At 44.0% G+C, this 14,025-nt stretch overlaps 1 long non-coding RNA gene across 3 annotated transcripts; it reads right to left on the reverse strand.

The window, feature by feature from the left end:
• Positions 1-431: 431 nt before the first annotated feature.
• Positions 432-10,362, reverse strand: LOC135518509 (uncharacterized). Of its 3 annotated transcripts, none has more exons than XR_010452162.1 (4): positions 10,252-10,362; positions 7,741-7,844; positions 7,552-7,641; positions 432-732 (listed from the first exon to the last, which is right to left on the reverse strand). It is a non-coding gene; the product is annotated as an uncharacterized LOC135518509 (long non-coding RNA). The 3 variants fall into 3 exon arrangements; XR_010452161.1 differs by lacking the exon at positions 432-732 and adding an exon at positions 6,448-6,935; XR_010452163.1 differs by lacking the exon at positions 432-732 and adding an exon at positions 6,448-6,935 and having other exon boundaries at positions 8,921-10,362.
• Positions 10,363-14,025: the final 3,663 nt, after the last annotated feature.

The following is a 14,025-nucleotide window of genomic DNA, read 5'->3' on the forward strand; positions in this document are numbered from 1 at the left end:
CCAGGCCATTAGTGACCTGACGGTCATTAATGAGTTGGAGTGCATAAGAGGAGATTACCGTGACTCAGAGGCCGTGGTGGAAAAACTGCCCAAATGTCATACTTGAGTAAAAAGTAAAGATACTTTAATAGAAAATTACTAAAGTGAGTCACCCAGTAAAATACTACTTGAGTAAAAGTCTAAAAGTATTTGATTTTAAATATACTTAAGTATCAAAAGTAAATGTAATTTCATATTCTTTATATTAAGGAAACCAGACGGCACAAATGTTTTTAGTTTTTATTAACGACTAGCCAGGGACCATTTTGCTATCCTGCTAAGCATTCAACATTTAACGAGGTACTTTTGGCTGTCAGGAAAAATGTATGGAGTAAAAAGTATATTAATTTCTTTAGGAATGTAGTGAAGTAAAAGTAGTCAAAAAATATAATAGTAAAGGACAGATAACCCAAACAACTACTTAGGTAGTACTTTAAAGTATTTTTACTTAAGTACTTTTACACAACTGCTCAGAAGTCATGTGGAATTTTACAGCGGTCATAACTCAGTCATTGTAACAGACCTAAGTCTGACTCAGTATTACACACACCTCGTTGTGGTTTTCAGGGTTCTGTTGTCTTCAGGCTGAAGGACATGACAGTGAGAGGTGGAGGCGGCAGGTCTTTGACCTCGGTGACCAGGTCGCTATGCAACGCCATCGCTTCCACCAACTCACTGGCTGGCTGCTCAGCTCTACAGGGGACAGGAGAGAGGGTTAAGGTGTGTGTTAGTGGTGTGTGTGTGCGTGTGCGTGCGTGGGAGTTGGTGTGAGCATGTGTGTTTGTGTATAGGTGCGTGTTTGCGTGACTGTCTCAGAGAGCGTATGTAGTCAGAGCGTGTGTGTATGTGAGCTCTTGATGTCCAGCTTGCAGGGTCCTTTGACCTTCCTGCGAGGATGAAGTGTTTCTGGCTGGAGGTGTTGGTCGGAGGGCAGAGACGGCTATTCAGCTTGCAGGAGAAATACAATAACAATGGATACGATGGGAGTGTGTGTGTTTGTGTGAATAGCAGTCTCTGCCCTCCGACCTGAATGGGGCGACATCCTCCAGGTGTTTGGAACCAACACCTCCAGCCGGGAACACTTCCTCCTCGCAGGAAGGTCAAAGGACCCTGCTAGCTGGACATCAAAGGCTCACGTACACACACGCTCTGACTGGGTTGGCTCCCCCCCTTGGGTTGTGCCGTGGCGGAGATCTTTGTGGGCTATACTCAACCTTGTCTCAGGATGGTAAGTTGGTGGTTGAAGGTATCCCTCTAGTGGTGTGTGGGCTGTGCTTTGGCAAAGTGGGTGGGGTTATATCCTGCCTGGTTGGCCCTGTCCGGTGGTATCATCAGATGGGGCCACAGTGTCTCCCGACCCCTCCTGTCTCAGCCTCCAGTATTTATGCTGCAGTAGTTTGTGTCGGGGGGCTAGGGTCAGTCTGTTATATCTGGAGTACTTCTCCTGTCTTATCCGGTGTCCTGTGTGAATTTAAGTATGCTCTCTCTAATTCTCTCTTTCTCTCTCTCAGGGGACCTGAGCCCTAGGACCATGCCTCAGGACTACCTGACATGATGACTCCTTGCTGTCCCCAGTCCACCTGGCCGTGCTGCTGCTCCAGTTTCAACTGTCCTGCCTGCGGCTATGGAACCCTGACCTGTTCACCGGACGTGCTACCTGTCTCAGACCTGCTGTTTTCAACTCTCTAGAGACAGCAGGAGCGGTAGAGATACTCTCAATGATCGGCTATGAAAAGCCAACTGACATTTACTCCTGAGGTGCTGACTTGCTGCACCCTCGACAACTACTGTGATTATTATTATTTGATCATGCTGGTTCATTTATGAACATTTGAACATCTTGGCCATGTTATGTTATAATCTCCACCCGGCACAGCCAGAAGAGGACTGCCCACACCACATAGCCTGGTTCCGCTCTTGGTTTCTTCCTAAGTTTTGGACTTTCTAGGGAGTTTTTCCTAGCCTAGCCACCGTGCTTCTACACCTGACTTGCTTGCTGTTTGGGGTTATAGGCTGGGTTTCTGCACAGCACTTTGAGATATCAGCTGATGTAAGAAGGAATACATTTTTTTTTTATTTTTTTATTTGTGTGTGTGTGTGTGTGTGTGTGTGTGTGTGTGTGTGTGTGTGTGTGTGTGTGTGTGTGTGTGTGTGTGTGTGTGTGTGTGTGTGTACTTAGAGTATCTGACTTCCAAGTATTCTGCCTCTGTAGGGACGTCAGCGATCTCAAAGGCATATAATGGTTCTTCCTCTAAAAGTTGCATCATACTGCAGCACAGCTTGCCGGGTGCTGACCAATAGTATGTCATGTTGGAGTGCATGACCTCATAGTATTTTACAGCCCTCGTTGCCATTAATGTTAGCTTCTCAAAGATGCTCTCTGGTGGTCAAACTAAGCTATTGAAATGACATGGAGCTGTAGGCAGGTAGCCTCGTGGTTAGAGAGTTGGGCCAGTAACCGAAAGGTTCACAAATCGACTCCCCAAGGTGACAAGGTAAAAATCTGTTGTTCTGCCCCCGAACAAGGCAGTTCCTAGGTCGTCATTGTAAATAAGAATTTGTTCTTAACTGACTTGCCGAGTTAAATAAACGTTAAATAAATACAATATGTAATAAAAGGCCTAAAAGTCCTATTCACTGTGGCTGTTGTAGCCTAACTTACTTGTTGACATAAAGACCTACTTCAATATACAGTATATAAATCATTCATTCATTTGTCCATGTCGTCACACAACATACAAGTCATCCATGCCTTTAAAACACACAGTCAGGTATTTTACTTCTAAAACTAAATAACAAAGGGAGCCTTTAATAATTCAACAATGAGTAAAACAGCAACATGTCGACTAAAGTGATTGAATTCACAAATGCATTTGACTGAAAACAAAAACAAAAGGAGTAGCCTTTAATAGAGCACAGCAAAGTTTAGAAACAGAGGGATTTGTGAAGTTGCTTTTCCCCGACGTTTTGCGGTGACTCGACGCTCGGTGATCTCAGAATCAGTAGGGTATTTAACAAACACTCAAATAGGCAACAGACACAGGAACAGCACGAGGCTGAGTGAGTCACTCATTCCTGTTCCTCCTTCAAAATAAGTTATATTACAATGCAGGTTATAGACATTCTTTCTGATTGTCTTTAGCATGCAGTCTCTCCTCTAATTCGCTCATTTTGTACGATTTAAGTGGACTATAATACATTTATATATTTGCAGGAGTTGATGCATTTTTCATTAGGGCAAATCTGGTCTGTGATATTGAGTTAGCAATGTAAAACTTTAGAGTACTTAAACATCGAATGCATTGCAAGTCTGCCCTTTTTTGACCTTTAGGCTACACTTTACAATAGGACTCAACTGACTGACCACAGCATCTATCAGTAGTCTAAACTGTGACACAAATCGGGGGATTTGTCACACCTAGTCGAGCTATTAGACTTTCCTTTGGTAAATTAATGGAGGGGTGAATGTTTCAGCCAGTCTCTCTCCTATCTAAAGTTCTGCATCGGGCAACAACAACAAAAAATCTGTCGGTCCTGGAGTTGAGAGAGAAGTTGGGCAAATACAACGGCACAATTACACTTGACATGTGGACTGACGATTTTCGAAAAATAGGATACATGTAGCTTACTACCTATTACATAATGAAGAGTGGATGTTATCCACTACGGAGTGGGACAGTGCAGCTCAAAATTGCAGATAACAGAAGACCAGCAATTGTGAAAGAATACTTGTGGATCTTGTTGATTTCATCTATTGCGTGAAGAGGCCTAATGTCCACCTGGTCATTGTGTGGTTCCAAAGGATAAAGAGTCACCTTCAGATGGAGGTGTGGTTTCAGGAGAAGCCAGCCTGCGACCAGGTACCTTCAGATGGAGGTGTGGTTTCAGGGAGAAGCCAGCCTGCGACCAGGTACGTTCAGATGGAGGTGTGGTTTCAGGAGAAGCTAGCCTGCGACCAGGCATGGTGGTTAAAGCCTCCCCTTCAGATGGAGGTGTGGTTTCAGAGAGAAGCCAGCTGTTAGCCTGCGACCAGGCATGGTGGTTAAAGCCTCTCCTTCAGATGGAGGTGTGGTTTCAGAGAGAAGCCAGCCTGCGACCAGGCATGGTGGTTAAAGCCTCCCCTTCAGATGGAGGTGTGGTTTCAGAGAGAAGCCAGCTGTTAGCCTGCGACCAGGCATGGTGGTTAAAGCCTCTCCTTCAGATGGAGGTGTGGTTTCAGAGAGAAGCCAGCCTGCGACCAGGTACCTTCAGATGGAGGTGTGGTTTCAGAGAGAAGCCAGCCTGCGACCAGGCATGGTGGTTAAAGCCTCCCCTTCAGATGGAGGTGTGGTTTCAGAGAGAAGCCAGCTGTTAGCCTGCGACCAGGCATGGTGGTTAAAGACTCCCCTTCAGATGGAGGTGTGGTTTCAGAGAGAAGCCAGCTGTTAGCCTGCGACCAGGCATGGTGGTTAAAGCCTCCCCTTCAGATGGAGGTGTGGTTTCAGAGAGAAGCCAGCCTGCGACCAGGCATGGTGGTTAAAGCCTCCCCTTCAGATGGAGGTGTGGTTTCAGAGAGAAGCCAGCCTGCGACCAGGCATGGTGGTTAAAGCCTCCCCTTCAGATGGAGGTGTGGTTTCAGAGAGAAGCCAGCTGTTAGCCTGCGACCAGGCATGGTGGTTAAAGCCTCCCCTTCAGATGGAGGTGTGGTTTCAGAGAGAAGCCAGCCTGCGACCAGGTACCTTCAGATGGAGGTGTGGTTTCAGAGAGAAGCCAGCCTGCGACCAGGTACCTTCAGATGGAGGTGTGGTTTCAGGGAGAAGCCAGCTGTTAGCCTGCGACCAGGCATGGTGGTTAAAGTCCTATTCCTGCACAGCAATCTGAAGAATTCCAGTGATGAATGGACTGCTTCTGAAGTGAATGTTTTAGTAAATTCGTTGTCTAATATTAGAATGCTCTTTAAAGCGATTTGAGTTGTCAATGTACAGCATGGCATTGTGGGGAGAAAAAAAATCATGGCATGGCTTCTTTTTCACCAAATGCTGAAAAACAGCAGACAAATTAATGAATGCAGGAAAAGAGGACTTCTTCATTAGGTTATAATAATAAATGCCTTCTGAGAATGTTAAAGTCCAACAGTTATGGGAGGGGTTAGAAATGTGGCTGTCAGAAGTATTACAATGTAAATTAACGTTTAATCCATCTGTCTGCATATTTCAAGACATGGCATAAGGGTGCAGTGAGATACGATAGTTTTCGTCAAACATCTTGAAAAAACATATACTTAAAAACTAAAAAATTCAACCAACGTCAGCCTATTATCCAAATGTTGAAAGTGCGTGTGGACGACAGAGAAACAAAATGGTGTAGTTTGAGGCCCCGTGCCGAGTGTGACAGGGTGTGAGCAGGTGGGTCTGGACTGCTGTAATGTAGTTTCCCTTTGTATGTGTGTGTTTTGTATCGTCTAAAAATTTATATTTTTAAATCGTACAAAAAAAAAAATGTAATAAAGATGACAAGCTTGCAACACGTATCCGATTATTCATCATTTATTTTGTTTAAATTCTTCATTGCAAACACAATGTTACAAATAATTTAACTGATTAACTTGGTCAAAACATGTATTTTTAAAGAAAACCCAGCTTTATGCTGACAAATATAGCTTTATGCTGCAAAAATAGCCTACTAAACAGGCCAAGCCTAAACATATGTATTAAAATTGCCTAAATAAACTAGAATATTTCATAAATGAACGAAGTAGCTCAGCTCACCTTTTTCCCCTCCCTATCCTCGCTGGACTCTCCTTCATTCAGTTTCTTCTACACATCAGCAAAGGACTCACAAACACACTTTCTAAAGAGGGGTTACCACTCCTTCACACTGCTGTGGTAAATACAGTCCGTTTGTTATTTACAACCATTTATGTTTCTTAGAGGGAGAGAAACCAAAAGCCCACCGTGCCAATTTGTCAAAAATCATCAGTCCACATGTCAAGCGTAAATGCACCAATGTATTTACCCAAGTTCTCTCTCAACTCCGGGACCACCCGCCAGCTTTTGGATGGTGCAACCCTCAGTAACAGTCCAGATGAAAAATGATCAGGCCTACTGTACATCTTACTGTTGAACAAAAGTCAAGGTTGGAACTGTTGCTGTTAAAATACAATACATATTTCTTACTCTGAACTGGAATAAACAGATTGGTCTACATCTGTGGCATGTGACCAACAAGCATGTCTATATTCTGGGCTCTGTTTTAGACAGTACAACAATGAGGTGATGCTCAGCCTTGAAACTGTTTCTGTACGTTAGAGTTGAACACCCTGACTCAGGTATGTGGTAGGTAGGTATGGTATGTGGTGCCAAACTGGACCAGAACATCTACTGCTTTCTCAGTCAGGCAGGAGACTGCTTCCTGCTGTTTCCTGAAGCATTTTTCTTTTTTTTTAAACTCTTATTTAACTAGGCAAGTCAGTTAAGAACAAATTCTTATTTTCAATGACGGCCTAGGAACAGTGGGTTAACTGCCTGTTCAGGGGCAGAACGACAGATTTGGACCTTGTCAGCTTGAGGGTTTGAACTTGCAACCTTCCGGTCTCTGGGTTTACCATCATGCTGTGGATGTTTGGTCAGAACTTGTCCTTTTACTCATTTGTTCGTTATGAGAGACTCATTAGTAAGCACTTCCCCCGCACAAAACACATTGTGGGCGCTCCTCGTTATAAGTTTGTACGAGAACGAGAGAAACTCTGCGGTTGTATGGCGTTTCATGACAATAGAGCTCAGTCAGAACTTGTTGCTAGCATGAGTCCATTTGATGACAGCGGTGAGAGATGGCGAGTGGGAAGTCAGCGGCAGACAGCGCATCGTCTCCTGCTGAACCACTGCATTGTGTGTGTCACGGAGTGATCTTCAAGAAAACTGCAGAAAAAAAGATCTGGTAAACCATGAAGCACACGGGCATCTCCCTCTCACAGTCTGCCAGACGGAGCAGAGAGCGCAGCCAAATCAATTTCAGTAATTAATTAAATCATTATAAATGTACTCTGAGGCGTCACGACCCACCATTAACATGTCCATACTTTAAGAAAGGCTGGTCTACGGTAGTGTTGTACGGGATACCGAAGCGGTGATACTTTTTCGATAGTAGAACGTTTGGTGCTAGAATGTGTAACTTTCGGTACTTCTGTCAAATGTGTCTCACGGATCAAGTCTGGTTGACTGGCTGGCTGGCTGGCTGACTGGCTGGTTGACTGGCTGACTGGCTGGTTGACTGGCTGGCTGGCTGGCTGGTTGACTGGCTGGTTGACTGGCTGGCTGGCTGGTTGACTGGCTGACTGGCTAGCTGACTGGCTGGCTGGTTGACTGGCTGACTGGCTGGCTGGTTGACTGGCTGGCTGACTGGCTGGCTGGCTGGCTGAATGGCTGGTTGACTGGCTGGCTGGTTGACTGGCTGGCTGGTTGACTGGCTGACTGACTGACTGTGTGTGTGACTGATAAGCAGAAAGGGTGGTGGAGGTGTTTTCCACTAACTCACCATCATCAACGATCCAGTCACCGTCCTGCCTCTCTCACCATCCGAGAGTACCTCGTCCACCTCTTCATACACACTGGTCAAATCCACCACCTAGACACAGCACACAAACATCAAAACAAGGCTATAACACACACTACACAACTTGTTCACTAAACACACAGATTAAAAGGGGCGAAACTGTTAACACACCTGTCGGAACAGGGCTTGGACAACGAACACGCACACACACGACTTTCACCTCGTATTTGACCTTCTCTCCCTTGGCTCTGTTGAGCTGCCAGACCAGTCATCTCCTGAAAGCACATTCAGGGCAGGCAAGTGACTACCTGCTTTTAGCAACGCGGGTGTATTTACATACACTAGTGTTACTTCCTATTGTATTGGGTTGCACAAGAACAGTCTGTGGGAAGCCAGAAGTTAAATAAAATGAAAATACATTTTAGAATCCGTTGGTCATTATGACAGGGGAATTTGAGACAAGTAACATATTATACTGAACAGAAATATAAATGCAACATGTAAAGTGTTGGTCCTGTGTTTCAGCTGAAATAAAAGATCCCAGAAATGTTCCATACGCACAAAAACCTTCACTCTCCAACTTTGTGCAGAAATCTGTTTACATACCTGTTAGTGAGCATTTCTAATTGCCAAGATAATCCATCCACCTGACAGGTGTGGCATAACAAGAAGTTGATTAAACAGCCTGATCAATACACAGGTTCACCTTGTGCTGGGGGCATTTCCCCCAACTTTATTTAACCAGGTAGGCAAGTTAAGAACAAGTTCTCATTTACAACTGCGAACTGGCCAAGAAAGCAAAAGCAGTTCGACACAAACAACAACACAGAGTTACACATGGAGTAAAACAAACATACAGTCAATAATACAGTAGAAAAATAAGTCGATGTGAGCAAATGAGGTGAGATACAGGAGGTAAAGGCAAAAAAAAAAGGTCATGGTGGCAAAGTAAATACAATATAGCAAGTATAACACTGGAATGGTAGATTTGCAGTGGAAGAATGTGCAAAGTAGAAATAATGGGGGCAAAGGAGCAAAATAAATAAATAAATAAATACAGTAGGGGGAGAGGTCGTTGTTTAGGCTAAATTATAGATGGGCTATGTACAGGTGCAGTAATCTGTGAGCTGCTCTGACAGCTGGTGCTTAAAGCTAGTGAGGGGGATATGTGTTTCCAGTTTCAGAGATTTTTGTAGTTCATTCCAGTCATTGGCAGCAGAGAACTGGAAGGAGTGGCGGCCAAAGGAAGAATTGGCTTTGGGGGTGACTAGAGAGATATACCTGCTGGAGCGTGTGCTACAGGTGGGTGCTGCTATGGTGACCAGCGAGCTGAGATAAGGGGGGACTGTACCTAGAAGGGTCTTGTAGATGACCTGGAGCCAGTGGGTTTGGCGACGAGTATGAAGCGAGGGCCAGCCAACGAGAGCGTACAGGTTGCAGTGGTGGGTAGCATATGGGGCTTCTGGATCCCAAGTGGGTGGGCCTATGCCCTCCCAGACCTACACCCCTGCCCAGTCATGTGAAATCCAGATTAGGGCCTAATTTATTTATTTCAATTAACTGATTTCCTGATATGAACTGTAACTCAGTAAAATTGTTGCGTTTATATTTTTGTTCAGTATATTAAAAGAGACTTTCCAAACATGGATCTGTTGTAAGCAGAGGAAGTTTGGAAAGTCTGTTTAATAATACATTTGTTTAGATATTGTCTCAAATTCACCCTGTCATAATGACCAACCGTCATGTCAACTGACACAGTAAATTGAAAGGGAAGTTGGGGAGGCTCCAAGATAGCAGCTTGAACGCCCGCTTCCGACAGAGCTCTGCATACCAACTTTTGAAAGATAGTGAAAAGTGTCTTATTTTGAACTAACAATCTAATACTTTGCTTGCTAAAAATACCAGGTTATTGATGATTTAAGATGATATTTTCCAAAATGTCAGCACGCTGACTGACAGAAAGAGAAATCTTATGGCTACCTACTCAGCTAGCAATGCTCAGGCATCCTCCAATGTCGTTACATAGGAGGCAAATGCTTTGATTGACAACTGCCACAACTATACTGGTCTGACAGAGTATATGACACTTGTCGTGTCAGACGAGGATTTTCCTTCTTTGCCTATAACCCCAAGCAAACCTCCAGCTACCAAGAAAGGCATGTTTGGAACTGGGCCCAGATGCCACTGCCAATAATGATGTTATCGCCACTCCTTCCAGGCTCATCAATGCCAGGTGCGATGCCTTAGAGAAAATGGTTGGCGACAACTCAATGAAAATCGAGGGCTTCAAAAAATGTAAAAGTTAAAATAGAACTTCTGACTTCCTGTTTCGGTGTAACCCAATACAATAGGAGCAACGCTAATGTATGTAAACAGACCCGCGTTGCTAAATTTCGCTAGCGACAGACCACTTTCTAAAATGTTATCATCACAGAGTAGCTAGCCAGCTAACTGTGGGTAATTATTCATATTACGATCATTCAGTGTAAATGTAACTCAATCTAGTAATTCTGGAAAAGCTAGCTAACGTTAACTGGCTAATAGTTTCTTTGTTGTTAGTGAGAGCTATTGTAACGTTAGCTGACAGCATGAGCTTGCTGGCAAAGCCGTATTTGCATGTTCCCTCTTGTTTAGCTCGCTAACATTCTTGTTTGTCAACAGTAACTTTCCATTCAGACTCACTTCTATGTGTTAGAAGCCGGAGCCATTGCTATTTATTGACAACCTCCATCTCTCTCTTGGTACACAGCTCAACACAACAGACGTTTCCGCGCCAAATATTCTTCCTGTTGAAAGTCATTTCCAGGAAATGACGCAGCATGAAAGCAGCCAATCGCTGGTGTTTTCGAAGCTTGTCAAGAGAGGAAGAGGCAAAGCGAGAGGATTTACTCCGCTCGAAATCTGTCCACCAAAATAAAACCACTCATTGAAGAGTTGTATGGAGGATAAATGAGAGAGTGTAGAATTTGGTCAACAACAAAAATGTAATTGCTACGTGATGTTTATTTGATTGAATAGAAGTTCCGTAATGGTTAGGTTGTTAAGAATGCACTGATATAAGTGGACTCACCTGGCATGTTGGCAATTAGAAAGAATAGGACTTTAAACGGAGTTCTGCCTGTTGTTCACACGCTTATCTGCCCTCTCATTGGCTAGGAGTGATCCCATCTTGTCTCACCTCTCAATTATTTCCATTGTTTGAGCGGTCTCTTTTCAATAGATAATCTTTGGCTTGGCGCTTGGTATAACAATGTGTGTGGTCCAATGTCCACTTGATGGCAATGTTGTTTCTTCGTCGATGTAGGCTAGTACGGTAGTCCAACACTGTAGGTTACAACCTGGATAACCTTGAATTCAATTTACAATGTATTCCTCACTTTATTAGTCTGGGGTCTGGACTGTAAGGAATGTTGGTGATGGTGAGTTAAAGTTTGTTTATTGCTTGCTTGTTTCATCTTCAAGAACACTCGTGCTCTAGGCCACATGATGCCAATACACACACCATCTTCTCTCTCTTTCTCTCTCACCTCTCTCTCTCTCACCTCTCTCTCTCACCTCTCCTCTCTCTCTCTCACCTCTCTCTCTCTCACCTCTCTCTCTCTCCCTCTCTCTCTCTCTCACCTCTCTCTCTCTCCTCTCTCACCTCTCTCTCTCTTCCTCTCTCACCCTCACCTCTCTCTCTCACCTCTCTCACCTCTCTCTCCATCTCTCTCTCACCTCTCTCTCCATCTCTCTCTCTCTCTCACCTCTATCTCCTCTCACCTCTCACCTCTATCTCCTCTCTCTCTCTCTCATCTCTCACCTCTCACCTCTCTCACCTCTCTCTATCTCCCTCTCTATCTCCCTCTCTCACCTCTCTCTCTCTCACCTCTCTCTCTCTCACCTCTCTCTCTCTCTCACCTCTCTCTCACCTCTCTCTCTCACCTCTCTCTCTCACCTCTCTCTCTCTCACATCTGTCTCACCTCTCTCTCTCTCTCTCTCTCTCTCTCTCAATTAAATTCAAGGGGCTTTATTGGCTTGGGAAACATATGTTAACGTTGCCAAAGCAAGTGAGGTAGATAATATACAAATGTGAAATAAACAATAAAAATTAAGAGTAAACATTACACATACAGAAGTTTCAAAATAATAAAGACATTACAAATGTAATATTATGTATATATACAGTGTTGACTCTCTCTGTATCTCTCTCTTTGTCTCTCTCTCTATATATATATTACTCATTCTCACACACACAGTCCAACCTCCGTCCATGACCTGTATCTCCCGCCTCTCTTTTGACAAGTTAGGGAACATTTCTCTGAAGAGAGGCAAGGCCTATTTACAGATGCTTTGACAGCAGAAAGTGTCGCCTTTTTATCGCAATGAAGCTTGTTTCCATGGTGACCCTGGCGGGACTCTGTGCGCGCACAAAAGATTCCCCTGTCCCAGATTTGGAGGATGAAAGCGCGCTCGGGCTTGTGGGCCACGCAGACGCATATTGGCACGGTGGTAATACAATGCGTTCAAACATCAGTCCTACAAAAGATCCATTGTAGCCCATGCAAGTGCAGGTCTCTACTATTCAGTTTTGTTCTTGTTTTTGGATTATTGAAGGAATTAACACAGACCACGTTGTCAACGTGTGATAGGCCTAGGCATATTCTGTAGAACAGAGTCATCTGAGCTTTAGAAAATAATACCCTATAGCCAGTGGTGTAAAGTACTTAAGTAAAAAAGACTTTAAAGTACTACTTAAGTCGTTTTTTGGAGTATCTGTATTTTACTATTTATATTTTTGACAACTTTTACTTTTACTTCACTACATTCCGAATGAAAATAATGTACTTTTTACTCTATGCATTTTGCCTGACACCCAAAAGTACTCGTTACATTTTGAATGCTGAGCGGGACAGGAAAATGACCAATTCACCACCTATTAAGACGACATCTCTGGTCATCCCTACTGCCTCTGATCTGGAGGACTCACTAAACAGAGAACATCCCTGGTCATCCTACTGCCTCTGGTCTGGAGGACTCACTAAACAGAGAACATCCCTGGTCATCCCTACTGCATCTGGTCTGGAGGACTCACTAAACAGAGAACATCCCTGGTCATCCCTACTGCATCTGGTCTGGAGGACTCACTAAACAGAGAACATCCCTGGTCATCCCTACTGCATCTGGTCTGGAGGACTCACTAAACAGAGAACATCCCTGGTCATCCCTACTGCATCTGGTCTGGAGGACTCACTAAACAGAGAACATCCCTGGTCATCCCTACTGCATCTGGTCGGGAGGACTCACTAAACAGAACATCCCTGGTCATCCCTACTGCCTCTGATCTGGAGGACTCACTAAACAGAGAACATCCCTGGTCATCCCTACTGCATCTGGTCTGGAGGACTCACTAAACAGAGAACATCCCTGGTCATCCCTACTGCATCTGGTCTGGAGGACTCACTAAACAGAGAACATCCCTGGTCATCCCTACTGCATCTGGTCTGGAGGACTCACTAAACAGAGAACATCCCTGGTCATCCCTACTGCCTCTGATCTGAAGGACTCACTAAACACAGAACATCCCTGGTCATCCCTACTGCCTCTGATCTGGAGGACTCACCAAACACAGAACATCCCTGGTCATCCCTACTGCCTCTGATCTGGAGGACTCACTAAACACAGAACATCTCTGGCCATCTCTACTGCCTCTGATCTGGAGGACTCACTAAACAGAGAACATCCCTGGTCATCTCTACTGCCTCTGATCTGGAGGACTCACTAAACAGAGAACATCCCTGGTCATCCCTACTGCCTCTGGTCTGGCAGACTCACTAAACACATGTGCTTCGTTTGTAAATTATGTCTGAGTGTTGGAGTGTGCCCCTGGCCATCCAAAACTAAAATTTAAATAAAATGTTGCCGTCTGGTTTGCTTAATATAAGGAATTTTAAATAATATATAATTTAACATTTGTACTTAATTATAAATTGGGTGGTTTGAGCCATGAATGCTGATTGGTTAAAGGCTGTGGTATATCAGACCATATACCACTGTATGACAAAACCAGTATTTTTACTGCTCTTATTATGTTAGTAACCTTTTCATAATAACAATAAGGCACCTCGCGGGTTTACGTATATGGCCAATATACCATTGCTACGGGCTGTATCCAGGCACTCTGCATTGCGTTGTGCTTTAGGACAGCCCTTGGCCATGGTATATTGGCCATATACCACACCCCCTCGAAGCCTTATTGCCTTAAGTATATTTGAGCAATTACATTTACTTTTGATACTTAAGCATATTTAAAACCAAATACTTTTAGACTTTTACTCAAGTAGTATTTTACTAGGTGACTTTCACTTTTACTTGAGTAATCCTCTATGAAGGTATATTTACTTTTACTCAAGTATGACATTTGGGTACTTTTTCCACCACTGTCGATAGCACACTATCTGCTATAAAACATCAAC

The sequence above is a fragment of the Oncorhynchus masou genome, chromosome 28 (genome assembly GCF_036934945.1).
Source record: "Oncorhynchus masou masou isolate Uvic2021 chromosome 28, UVic_Omas_1.1, whole genome shotgun sequence".
Taxonomy (NCBI): Eukaryota; Metazoa; Chordata; class Actinopteri; order Salmoniformes; family Salmonidae; genus Oncorhynchus; species Oncorhynchus masou.